A 13,215-nucleotide genomic window follows, 5' to 3' on the forward strand; every position below is an offset into this window, starting at 1 on the left:
TATGAACGAGATTATTTGTGTAATAATATGTTGCATTGACCAAAATAATGGAATGGCACACATTCCATTTCCATACTAGAAAAATATATTAGAAAAGATTAAAGATGATTCACTAAAACTATTTTCTTGGCATCCCATCCACTCATTCTACCTCCTTTGGCCGGCACCCGAGAGCAACAGCCGATCACCGCCTCACTCATATCACTTGCTTTACCATGCCACCTCACCATTGACTTCCTTCCTTGCTTCCTCATATCTATTTTCTTCTTCACGCACAAATGACATCAACCATACATAAATATGCAAACAATCATATGCTATCCCTGTTGTGCACACCCGACCACCTTGTAGTTGTGACAACACCATCTCCCTTGGCAATTATGAAGACGTTAAGTTGGCTCGTCAACATAGAAACTTTGGAATCTTTGACGGAAGTTGTACATTCAGGAATCTCCTCAACAATTGTCAACATTATGTGCATCTTCCATGTTGCTCAAATGGTTGCATTATTCTGGTATCAGTGGTGGCTTGACCATCGAGATGGATTTGCTTCCTTCCACATCATTGGGAGTATTGGCAAGAACAACTTGATAGCCACTAGCACAAACGTATTAGTACTTTCAAAAAACATTTCACGCTCTTATTTTACGAATGTAATATACCTTCCATGTTCTCTAGTTTTCATATGAATTTGTCCAGTATCTTCCTGTGGGAAGCCACCAAGTTCAAGCCCTTCGGTTGTGGAACCAAGTATCCTATTTTATTCAAATACTTCACTAAGGTGATTTGCAAATAAAAATGACACTAAGGATGTGCTCATATGCATCTAGGACCACGCAAAAACTAAAACCATGTGGCATCCCTATAAAATTCTAGAATGTAGTTATTCCATATTGTCAATATATACTAGAACAGCCATTTGAGAAAAAAATATGCAAGCTGAAGATCTACTAATGAAAAGTTTTGGCTATGCTCACCCTAAAGCCTTTCATGTGGGCCTTCGTACTGGGTCCACTTTGATAAAATTATGAACTTCAGAAGCTTGTATATTATCTTGAAGCAGCCAATAGACCACTTTTTATGAGACCACCTATATAACACTCATTAACGTCATATATGAGAGGCGGTGCACACTTTAGCGATGATGGGCCGGGGGCCCAGTTCAGGTCGATGTGGCTTCCCAGTGTCAGCCTCACTATCTTTTGTGAGAGATGGTGGTACATTCGTGTGCTGGTCATTTTTTTTGTGGTTTTCTTGCCATGGTTTATCTAGAATTATTTAAGCATAATAAATTGTTCGTTGTGGTTTCCAATTAATGTTCATCACGTATTTAAAAAATCTTTACCATGTATTAAAAATCGTCCACTATGTATAAAAAATTGTTTCGCCATTTTAAAAAATGTTCGTGGTGCAATTAAAAACCGACCACCATGTAAGAAAATCTCATCCTGTAATAAAAAGTGGTCACTTTGTATTAAATTAATATTTACAATGTTAAAATAAAATGTGCACTATGATTAAAAAATGTTCATCGTTTATTTTGAAAAGAAAAGGAAAATAAAAAACAAAAAAAGGTAAGAAAACGATATAGATAACCAAAAAAGTGGAAACGAAAAATGACAATAGAAAACTCAGAAAAACTTGCAGCAGTGATGCTAAATGAAACAGCAACTGGAACAAAAACCAAGATAGGAAACCACCAAAAAACACTGAGAATCACAATGAAAGAAACCGCAGGAAAAACAGGAAAAAAAAACTTCAGCACAAAAGCAAAAAATAAAAAGCTGGAGTAGCAACTCAAAGGAAATAGCAAAGACCGAGCCGGCTCAATTTGGGGACGTCAAATAGGATTGGCCACATTTTACTATTTTAACCAGGGGACCGGCCATGCCAATCACAAATTCAGATATTGATATATAGAATTATACTATTCAAACTGGGGGCAAAATATACATCACTTATTGAAGGCGTTAGCACCCGTGCTGCTCACATGCCCATTAGCACATCGATGTTGATACGATACCACCTGGCTTGACACATCTGAGGCTAAAAAACCTGGACGTTTGTACAAAAAGAGAGCCAAGGCTTAAAAAAACCTGGACGTTCGTGCAAAAATAGAGCCCACAACATGTGCATATAAAAAAACAGAGATAGATATTGTATATTTACATTTTTAGCATTCGGTATTTAATTGAGAAATCAAAAAAGTTTTTATGAACAATTTTTGTCATATTATAAGAAAACTTCGTTTCATTTTCAAAAGTATTTGAGGTTTTTAAAAAAATCATGAATCTACAACATAGTATTCACATATTTTAAAAAATAAAAATATATACTTGTAACTAAAAGTGTTCATGCATTTAAAAAATGTTCATCTAATTTATAAATTGTTCATGTATTTTTTTCAATATGGTTGTATAATTATCAAAAAAATCACATCCCTTAATAAATGGTCATTTATTTTACAAAAATTCCATTTACGTAAAGAAAGTTTGGCCATAGGTCGATAGTGTTCACATGTTATAAATAATGTCCATGATTTCGGCCAATTATTTATATATTTAAAACTAAATATGTAAATAAAATGGAATTTCAAAAGAAACTTAAAAGGGTAAAACATTCCCTTCATCCCATATTAGTTGACCCTCAAACAGATGTATCTAGCAGTGAAATATGTCTAGATTCATCCATTTGAGCGTCAATTAATATGAGACGAAGGAATTAGGAAATAGGAAAAAAGCAGGAAACTAGAAATTGAAAAATGAAACCTAGGAAAAACAAAAACCTAGAAAATTATATAAACCGAGAAACTAAACAGAACCAACAGCAAATGTTGTGAAATGATTTATGTTTTGTTTGTCAATGGGCTATCGACTCGCTTTTCCCCTGCTATAGACCACATATAGGATTGGGTCTTAACTTCCTCTGTTTGCGTAAGTAGGAATTATATTATCTATAACTAAAATCATAGGTGATTGTAGGAAATTGACTTGCCATGTTAATGAATACTAGGTGATAGCACGCGCATTGCTGCAGAAATCGGTTGCAATATATTTCAATGAGATTTGATAGTGTGAAATATAAATATTTTGATTAACAACATGTGAATCAGAATTAATAAATACATACGGCTTATAATATTTATATATAGTTACAAAATATTGGTTCAATATAAGTAGAATTATAAATATTTTCTCATGCATTGCATGTGGCGATGGGTGTTTTTCGCATGCATGGTTGCATATTGGGGTGGGCTTTATTTCATCCCATTTTTTAATATGACATGTATGCATGTAAAAATAAATTAGTGGGATCACTATCTAAGGTATATAGAATAAGATGCACACTGTTTGATTTGGACTCGCGTATTATACCCTCATAGGAAGGTGGGGTTGTGGGGACATGTGTATTCGAGGTTCCTATAATATTGTACTGCCGTATCACAATCAGGCCTTGATCACAACATGATCTCTGTCTGTACGTATGCGCTGACACTCATGGCCGACGGCTATGGCTTCTACCCATTGAAAGGTCTCTCGGCCATGTTCCACGCATGTTCCGTCTATACCTTGCCTCCTATATGTACGCATGCTAGCTCACTATATTATGTATCACTCGGTTGAGCAACGAACTGAGCATAATTAAGCTAGCTGCATGTGTGCCATGGAGGCTACATTATGTTTCATAGTCCTATCCATCCTATTATATCTTTGGCTTCTCAAGCTCGCCGGCGGCAGGAGCAACAACCCAAGAAAGCCGCAGCTACCTCCTGGACCATGGACTCTCCCCATCATCGGCAACCTCCAGCACATCTTCAGCACCATCTCGGAGTTGTGCCGCAGGCATGGGCCACTGACCCTCCTCAAGCTTGGCAAGGACCCCACCATGGCGGTCTCGATCGCTGATGTGGTCGGTCGAGTCCGCTCCGTTGCGGCCTCGGCAGACACTGCTGCGGTGTATGTCAGCAAGAAGGTGGCGGTGCTGAGCAACGACATCACGAGCCTGGTGGTGTTCGAGGGGCAAGAGGAATGGACATATATACCACCGCGAGGCTGACGAGATCATTGACCTGCTGGCTGGCCTCTTCCTCACCGAGCACTTGCCTTCATTGCTGCTGGGGCATTGGTTCACCAACATCAAGCTCCAGCATGCAGGACGACACATCATCGCCGACATCCTTGATAGGGGAACGACAACGCTGTCTGCTGGGTCCATTAGTGTTGTTGTATATCATCCCATCATGTGTCTTTTTTTTTGCGAGGATCCCATCATGTGTTTTCATAAATAATAACTAGAAAAAGAGCATGTGTGTTGCAAGGAGAGAAAAAAAATACCACATGCCCCTGACCTAATAACCATGACTCAGGAACCCAATAGGGCAAAATCCTTGATTTCAACACATGTCATTTCATCTGTGTTGCCCCTTATTCTCCTTCCCACCCTCGCCGACGGCGGGTTCAATGCTCACACAATCACAAACGTGTTTGAATGTGATCATTCCTAAGGCGCCCCTCCCTGGTATAAGATGAGAAATCCACGTTTTTGTTTCCCGTGAGGTTATGGCGAGGTGTGCATACATGGTTATACATGGTTTCGTGACCAATCTGGTTTTGCTGACATCCTTTGTTGTAAGTTTTCCAATGTGACATACAATTCTATTTCAAGTTAATCCATTAGTATATCGACAATCACATATGATATATAAATATTAAAAATGGTACTCCCTCCATCCTGATATATATGGTCTAGTACATTTTTTGAGATTGTCTTTGACCATTAGTAACATTAATAATACATGAGAGGTATGTTACAAAATTATATCATTCGAAGCCCCTTTCACATATAAATTTGACAGTATGCTTTGTGTAACATGCATGTCATATATTATTGCTCTAAACAATGGTCAAAGGCAACCTAAAAAATGGTATTAGGCCCTATATATTTTTAATGAAGAGTGTATCTTTGTGATATATGTCAAGTTGAATGTGAAATGATAAACAATATATGGGATGATGTATGATGATAAGCATTGTGTGCAACATCGAGCTTCTATTGTACTCCCTCCTTCCCAAATATAAGGCGCTCTTGACTTTGCACGGTCTGTAACGCATAACTTTGATCACTAATATATACACAATTATGTAAATTTAGCATGTATAAATGGTATCATTGTGTTTGTCTTGTAAAATAGTTTTATCTAGTATATATTTACACTAATTATGTCGACATACTATAAGTGAACATTATAGTGAGAATTGTGCATCAGAAACCAAAAAAAGTATTTTAGAATTTACGTTAGTTACTTTTAGAATTTACGTTTGGCTACGAATAATTACATTCATATCGATTCACTACACAAAAATCGGTATAAGAAAAGTAAGATATAAGTGATTAAATCATAAATTTTACATTTATATGTGTATTTTATACAATACTTTTATGTTCACAATTTTACATCATGTGAAATACTGTTTTCAACTGATATAAATTTTCTTAAGTTCCCTGTTCACTTCCAACGTAGGACAAAATTTACGGGGTGTAAAAATGTGCTGTACTGATGTAATAAGAGAGGAGTGAAGAATAACTATTTCTCATCCAGGGTGAGGAATATCGCGACCCAAGTTATTGCACATCTAAATGATTAATGAACAATGGCTCACAGAATATACTAGAGTATTCTATTCTACAACTACCAACACAGATTATTCTAGTCATGTTCAGAAACTTCAGTCTCGTCTCACCTTACTCTGCATAGCATGTGATCACTTGGACTTGACCCATCAAGCTGTCGTAAGGAGCATAGCCACTGATTATGTGCTAGTACAACTATATGAGTGACGTCCCTGGTTCATGTGCATGGCGCCCTGGGCTGGGGTGCCCGAGGGGCTGTTTTGAGAGTGTGTAACACCCCGGTAATAAAGCTACAGTAACCACACACCCTAATGGTGCCATGTCATCGCTGTTAAGATTCTAATCTCACTTTGAACCAAACTGAATTCAAATTCAATTTAAATTAAAGTCAAACTATTAATTCTTCAACCAGTAAAAAAAAATGTTCGCTAGTTTGGAAAAATTCACTAACTAATTGTGTTGAATAAACCAATATTATTGGAATTACTAAAGTACCCCCTTAACCTGTTTAAAATTGGACCAACAGCTTTTAATTGATCCTTTTCAATTTAAGTAAATATTTACACATTTCAAAATAAGATAGAACTTGTTGTGCTAGCTCATAGCATCGCATGGTATTTAGGTGTCAAGTTTCAGGTTAAACAAAATACAATTGCTATTTATTAAAAATGCAAAACAGAGCAGAATCTGAAACAAAATAAAAATAAAAATGGAAAGATGAAAGACCTAAACTACTGTGCATGTGGGGCTCTAGTGCATACAGTATGGCCTGGCCCAATTTGGTCAGCCTTTCGACCTCCTCCCGCAACAGGAGAAGGCCGAGGCGCCATGGCCGCTGGGAGCTCGCCTCCGCGCACTGCTGCGCCACGGAGGGGATAAGAGCAAGCCCCTGTGCCCCCTCACTCTTCCCCTGTAACCCTAGCACGCCCGTTCCCCTCGCTCGTTTCTCTCCCCCTCGAGTTCGTCCGCACCCGAAGACGCAGTCGCCGCCGCCACATCGTTGTCGCGGCCACCGAGCTTCCCGCGGGCTGAAACCTAGTCAGGAGACGCGTCGGGCTCGTCTACTTCGACTACAACCACCGGTTCGAGTCGGGGCACCGTCAAACTTTGGGATCGAGCCGTCTTCCCCGCCACAGCCATCGCCGCCGTCGATTCGCTCCACCGAGCCTCCCCCGAGCTCGCCTTTGCACAACTACAGGGCCCGGTGAGGCCACCCCGTCCGATTCCCTTCGATCCCCTTTGATTCTTCCTCTGATTTAGGCCGTATTTCGCCGCTAGACGCCGCGCCCCCACTCGCTGCTACCTGCTGTCGTCGCCGCGGCAACCGTCGCCGCACGCCATGTTGGCCCCCTGTTCACCGGCCGCGCCTGCGCCGCCCTCTCGCCGGTCGTCGCCTGCCCTGGCCGGAGCCGTCCCATCCCCATCCGCGCGCGCCCTGCTGCGCCTGACGCCGTCCGCGCCCGCCGCTGCCTGGCGCGGCTGTCCCCGAGCTCGGCCATGTTGGCGCCGTGATGCGCGTGCGTTTGCTCGGCTGCTGCTTTGCGGTTGCTGATGCACTGCCGCTGCTCGTCCTGCTGCTTGTTGATTAGCTGCTGCTCCGCTACTAACTGCTACTGCTGCTGCCGAGCCATGTTGTTGCCTTCTTGCTACTGCTGTTTCTTGCTACTACTGCCGCTGCATAGCTACTGCCGTCGCTGCTGTTTCCTTAACTGCTACCGCTGCTGTTTGCTGGTCACTCTGGCTCGTAGCTGCAAGGTTGTTTGCTGAAGAAACAACTGACGAAACTGAACCGTGAAGAAACCCACGAGACTACCAGAGAGCTTGCCCCATCCAAGCTTGGTTATGTGCTATGTGTGCGTTTGTGTACACACCCGTGAGGCTGGCCGTGCAACCAGGCCGGCCCTTGTTGATTAGAGCTAGGTGGTGCTAAATTAGTCTGGTAACAGATGACGTTTGGTCCCCCATTAATTAGGTTTGTTTTATTTATTTGTTTATAGGTATAGCATATGACATGTGGACCCACATGCACTGTTCACTTTTTGACCCATTCAACTTTGACTTGTTGACTTTGACCGGCCCCACCTATCATAACCCCATGTGGGTACACTCCGTGTACCCATGGCAAATTGCAGTTTATTTTCGAATTAATAATAAATCCAGAATTTTAAAATATTGTTTAAAACTTTAGAAATCATAGATAATAATCCGTAACTCGGATGAAAAAGTTTTATACATGAAAGTTGCTTAGAACGACGAGAGGAATCCGAAAACATGGTCCGTTTACCTGTCAGAGGCCTCTAACTATCTGAACATGGAACTTTCCCCCTCCGGTCTTTTGTCTGACATAGGTCCGGAACCGGGAAAACATTCCCGGCGGACTTCCCCCTTCACCGGTATCGTGTAGCACCGCGTTACAATACGTCTAGCTCTACCTGTTGTCTTGTTATGCACTTGCTTGCTATGTATTTACTGTTTCTCCCCCCTCTTCTCTTCGGTAGACCCTTGATGATGCTGATGCCCTTGTGATTGACTACGTCACCGACGACCCCTCCGTCTCGTCTGAACAACCAGGCAAGCCCCCCCTTTGATCATCCCGATATCGCCCATTCCATTCTCTCATGCTTGCATTAGATTTTGCTATTGTTATTGTTTGCTCCTATTCTGATGCATAGCCTCCTTTTGTAACCTGCTTATTGTTACCTTACCGGCTTATCCTAAACTGCTTAGTATAGGTTGGTTAGTGATCCATCAGTGACCCCCACCTTGTCCTTGTTGCCCCTGCTTCATCATTTGAAGACCCGATCAACGGGATCGAAGACCAGGCCCCGGCACCGCACATCACTTTCCCCTTAGTTGCTCGACACTACTGGGATACTATCGAGTGCCGAGGGTGAGACCTCTACAACACTTCTGATGTTAACCCTGTAGTGTAGCTATTCGGTCGTGGTCATCGAGGGTGATTTCCTCTTTAACCACTTCCGATACGACTCTGTCGTGCAACCCCTCAAGTGTGAACCTCGAGGGTGATTCCTCTACGTTCACCTTGATGATTACATTGAGTGGAACCCACCGAGGGTGATTCCTTGGGTTTTCCTCTTGATGTTTGGACACACGGATACTTGGACTTTACAACTGTTACTTGGAAAGTGATGTGGAGACGGGTTGACCTGGAAGGTGCCCGTGAGATAATTACGAGGCGTGGCCGGGCATTCTTAGCCCTTGCCGCAAGTCCTCGAGACGGGGCAACGGGGTCACCTCTTTCGTGAATCTCTGCTTGTTACCGCGCGTTCCTAATCCACTACGATTTGGATATTTGATCCAAGGGGCCTCTGGCCTGATAGCACTAACCATCACGTAGGCATAGTATGGGCGTTCTGCGTCGTATACATCAGCCAAAGCTTAATAGACGTCAGCGACTGAGTGGCGCGCGCCGGGTTGGACTGCGCAAGCGCCTACCTTGTTGAAGGAGGTAGCTAGGTCTGCTCACCGGCCGCGTACGCAACGTGCAGGAGTTTCCGGGGAGATGGCCCATGACCCCTGGGGGCATAGGTTTAGTCCGGCGTGCTGACCTCTCTGTTAAGTCTAGGTCGGGTTGCGGCGTATTGTTTGGCCGAGGCCGGGCATGACCTTGGAAAGTGTGTCCGGCCGGAGTTAAGCGAGCGTGGTGGGTAAGTTGGTGCACCCCTGCAGGGAAGAAAACATCTATCGATAGCCTGTCCTACGGTAACGGACACTTGGAGTTGTATCCCGATCGATACAACTAGAACTGGATACTTGTGATGAGAACTGGATGGTGATGAGGATTTGATTGTGATGATAACTGGATAGTATGGCTCTGGGATTGCTTTCTCGCAGGGAGTCGAGAAAGGATCTCTGGCCGAGGTTGATAACACTACTACTGCTTTACTTTATGCTACTCTATTCCCTCCTGTTGCTGCAAGATGGTGGGTTCGAGAAGATGCTACTCTTCGATAGGACTAGGCCTTCTCCCTATTCTGGCATTTCTGCAGCCCAGTCCATATATACAGCCTTCCGTTGATAATGTTGCATATGTAGTGTAGATCCTTGCTTGCGAGTACTTTGGATGAGTACTCACGGTTGCTTTGCTCCCCCTTTTCCCCCTTCTTTCTTCTTTCTGGTTGTTGCAACCAGATGGTGGAGTCCAGGAGCCAGATGCCACCTTTGACGACGGCTGCTACCCCGAGGGTGCCTACTACCACGTGACGGACGCCGACGACCAAGAGTAGTTAGGAGGCTCCCAGGCAGGAGGCCTTGCCTTTTCGATCGTAGATGCTTTTGTGCTAGCCTTCTTAAGGAAAACTTGTTTAACTCATGTCTGTACTCAGATATTGTTGCTTCCGCTGACTCGTTTGTATTCAAGCTGATGTATTCGAGCCCTCGAGGCCCCTGGCTTGTAATATAAAGCTTGTATTATTTTAATTTGTGTCTAGAGTTGTGTTGTGATATCTTCCCGTGAGTCCTTGATCTTGATCGTACACATTTGCGTGTATGATTAGTGTACGATTGAATTGACGGCGTCACAAGTTGGTATCAGAGCCGACTGCCTGTAGGTAGCCCCCTTTCCAACTACTTGGCCGAAGTTGAGTCTAGTCACTGAAAAACTTTTACTAACACTGGCTGTGTGTCTTACGGGCCCACGTCGCCATTGGGTGGTATTAGGATCTTTTATTCCTCGTCTATACTCTGGGACTCTGATCTCTCGTCTATTCGGGTTAAACGATTTTACTAACTCTAACGCTAGGTTCTCGCAATGACTTCCTCCCGGAGAGCCCCTTCCTTCCAGATGATCACCTGCTCCCCCAGAAGCCTTCGAAGATACTCTCCGATGTTCGCTCGAGAACTTGTGCTCGTCACTTTTGCGATTCCCTTCCACCGTCAACCCCTATGGAAAACTACATACACTTGCCATTCATACAATCATTCCTCGATGCTCTTGTTATTGCAAGATGCCCCAAAATTCTCTATTGTTTCGAGAATCCTTTGAGCTTACTGCCTTGCAGTTCTTTGCCCCATGAATACCCCCCCTTCGAATAATTCCTCGCACTCACCGAGGATCCGTTCATCCTCAGTTGTTCGTGTGATTCTCAAAATTCTTTGAAATACTATCTGATCTTCCAAAAATCCTCAGCAACCTGTTGCTGTTGAAATTCTTGTTTGCTTGCATTATGGTTAATTCCATATTTCAAGTAATCTTCATTGACATCCTCTGTCACTATCCTTTTGAGTCCGTTGATTCAATATGTTGCGGATGCTCGCAATCCTCAGTCGGATCATAGAATTCATCCTTCCGGCTTGGACGTCATTTGACCAAGAGCTGTTTCTCGACCAATCGATTTGTTGTCGATTGTATCCCTAAGGCTATTCAACTTACTTATCTTTTGATCAAAGCGTCTGCTTCTGATCTTCTATTTTTGAAATCATGATTTCTTTGCATTTAAGCATCGAATTATTCAGATGTTTCTATTATCCGAAGCCTTTGCATTCTTTCTTCATCTGATTGATTACCGATACTCACATCAACTCTGTCGTGAATCGCCAGATCCATTGTTGGGTTGTTATCCGACAGTGTCCTTCACATCCAAAATCTTATCAGTATTTCCCTGATACATAATACCTTCAGTATATTGTATCATCTGCTTTGACTTCGATACTCTGCTTTCGAACTCGTATCTTTTTGCTTGGTTGATGGTGGTATAGATTCGTAAAGATGCCCCTATGGGTTGAACTTATGCCTTCCGTAATCCGAGTGAACCCGAGAGTTCTCACGAGTCTTACTCTTCTGGTACTTCGCCAGATAAATCCTCTGCACTACATTTTCTTTGAAAAACGAGGAGTGAATGAAAGGTTATGCATTGAAAAAGTGGGAGTCGACCTTGAACCCTTGTGTTCATGCCCATGGACCCGATGTAGAACTTATCGTGGAAGCTGCTCGTAAATATGATTACCCTTTCTTATAAGTTCATCTTGTATCGGTGGTTTGATCATTCGTAACCGTGGTTCCGACCATAGTTTCTCCTTAACTCCATTTCCTGGACAAGTTAAAATACTTGTCTTCTGCAGATCATTTCATATGTCTAACCTCTATTTTTGATCTACCTCAAGTATTGCCCCTTGTTATCTCAAGTATATTGTGTCATTGCACTACCACTTGTGAATTCTCATTGGAATGATACTCCATCACATCATTCCTAGCTTGATCGGTTATATCATTATCATGCTAAATTTTAACTGTGCTACCAGGTCCTTTCCGGAGCACAATTTTCGACGACGAGCTAAGCTTATGTCGATCTTCCTCGTCATACCATTTTGCCATGAAGAGCAAGCTTGCTTTCGAGTTTGTGTCGTACTCGCGATTCAATTAACCTTACACTTCATCATTTCTTTTGCTTAATGTCGTCGTTGATCGATTACATCTTCATGAAACCTCTCGACAAATGTGTCGTGATCATCATCATCATTCCAAACTTTTCAAGGTTATCAACCGAATTCATGATGAGAAATAACATCCTTACCCCCCTCGATGAATTGTTTCTGAGCCCGTGTGCCCCATCCTCATCTTTTCCTTGCTGAAATTGTATGACTTATTTTATAAGTTGTTCCGATGGATCCTTTGTGTATCCGAAGTCTGACATTTCCCCGATGGCCATGTCAACACTATCCCGAAGCAAGTGTGTGGTACTCTGATCATCAACAAGAACATTGGGAGTGCAATGCTAACTGTTCTTGATCAATTATCCAAACACCGTTGTATGGGTAAACCTCATAAATTCCTTGCCCCCTGTCTAAACGGCTCAATACTTGGAGCCATATCATGCTCTGCCTTTCCTTGGGAAAGTTATACTCTAACACTTGGGTATAAACATCTTTCCTTTCCATTGGTCTGGTTATCATAATAAACACATTTTCCTTTCCATTGGTTTACTCAACCTTTCTTGTGATCTATATATGTTATAAGCAGAAATAATTCCCTGCTTATGGAAACACCTCGGTTTACAACTCTGTCAGTGTGACCCTGTTACTATTGCTCATGACATTCCGGTAACCACCGATGGACGAGAACTTTGCCTATTGGTCCGCCTCGTATTACGAGCAGGAAAATGGTTCTCTTCGTCCCTCGCCCTTGGTACCAACATTGTTGCCAACATAACTGACAGGCTATCCTTTGACATGCCTTGCTAGCAAGTTGTCAGTGTCCTTCCTACCTTTAACCCACATGGTGGGCCCATAACCCACAGTTGTACATGATCGAAACCTGACTCACCTATGCATCCCTATTTCCAAAGTTATTCCACCCGCTTGACTTCGTATGAGAATCATGAGCCACCTTCCTAGTGATTTATTATGGTGTCAGACGCAATACTTATTCCCATTGCACTGAACCCCCTTTCGCCCTCTGTTTCAGGCAACAAATGATTGCCTACCCGCTTAAAGCTTCTTATTGCAGCTTCTTGCTTTGCTCTCGATGTCTTTCTTAAATTTCAACTCGAGAGATGCCTCGTACACTGAGATAGCCCCCCAGGTACCTAACATGTATTGAGCTTCGCCCTTCCTGAGTCCCCCCCC

The 13,215-nt window shown here is 42.8% G+C and overlaps 1 pseudogene; it reads left to right on the forward strand.

Annotated features, from left to right (window-relative positions):
• Nucleotides 1-4,056, forward strand: part of LOC119366705 — a 7,701-nt pseudogene extending 3,645 nt beyond the window's left edge.
• Nucleotides 4,057-13,215: the final 9,159 nt, after the last annotated feature.

Source organism: Triticum dicoccoides, chromosome 2B, assembly GCF_002162155.2.
Source record: "Triticum dicoccoides isolate Atlit2015 ecotype Zavitan chromosome 2B, WEW_v2.0, whole genome shotgun sequence".
Classification (NCBI taxonomy): Eukaryota; Viridiplantae; Streptophyta; class Magnoliopsida; order Poales; family Poaceae; genus Triticum; species Triticum dicoccoides.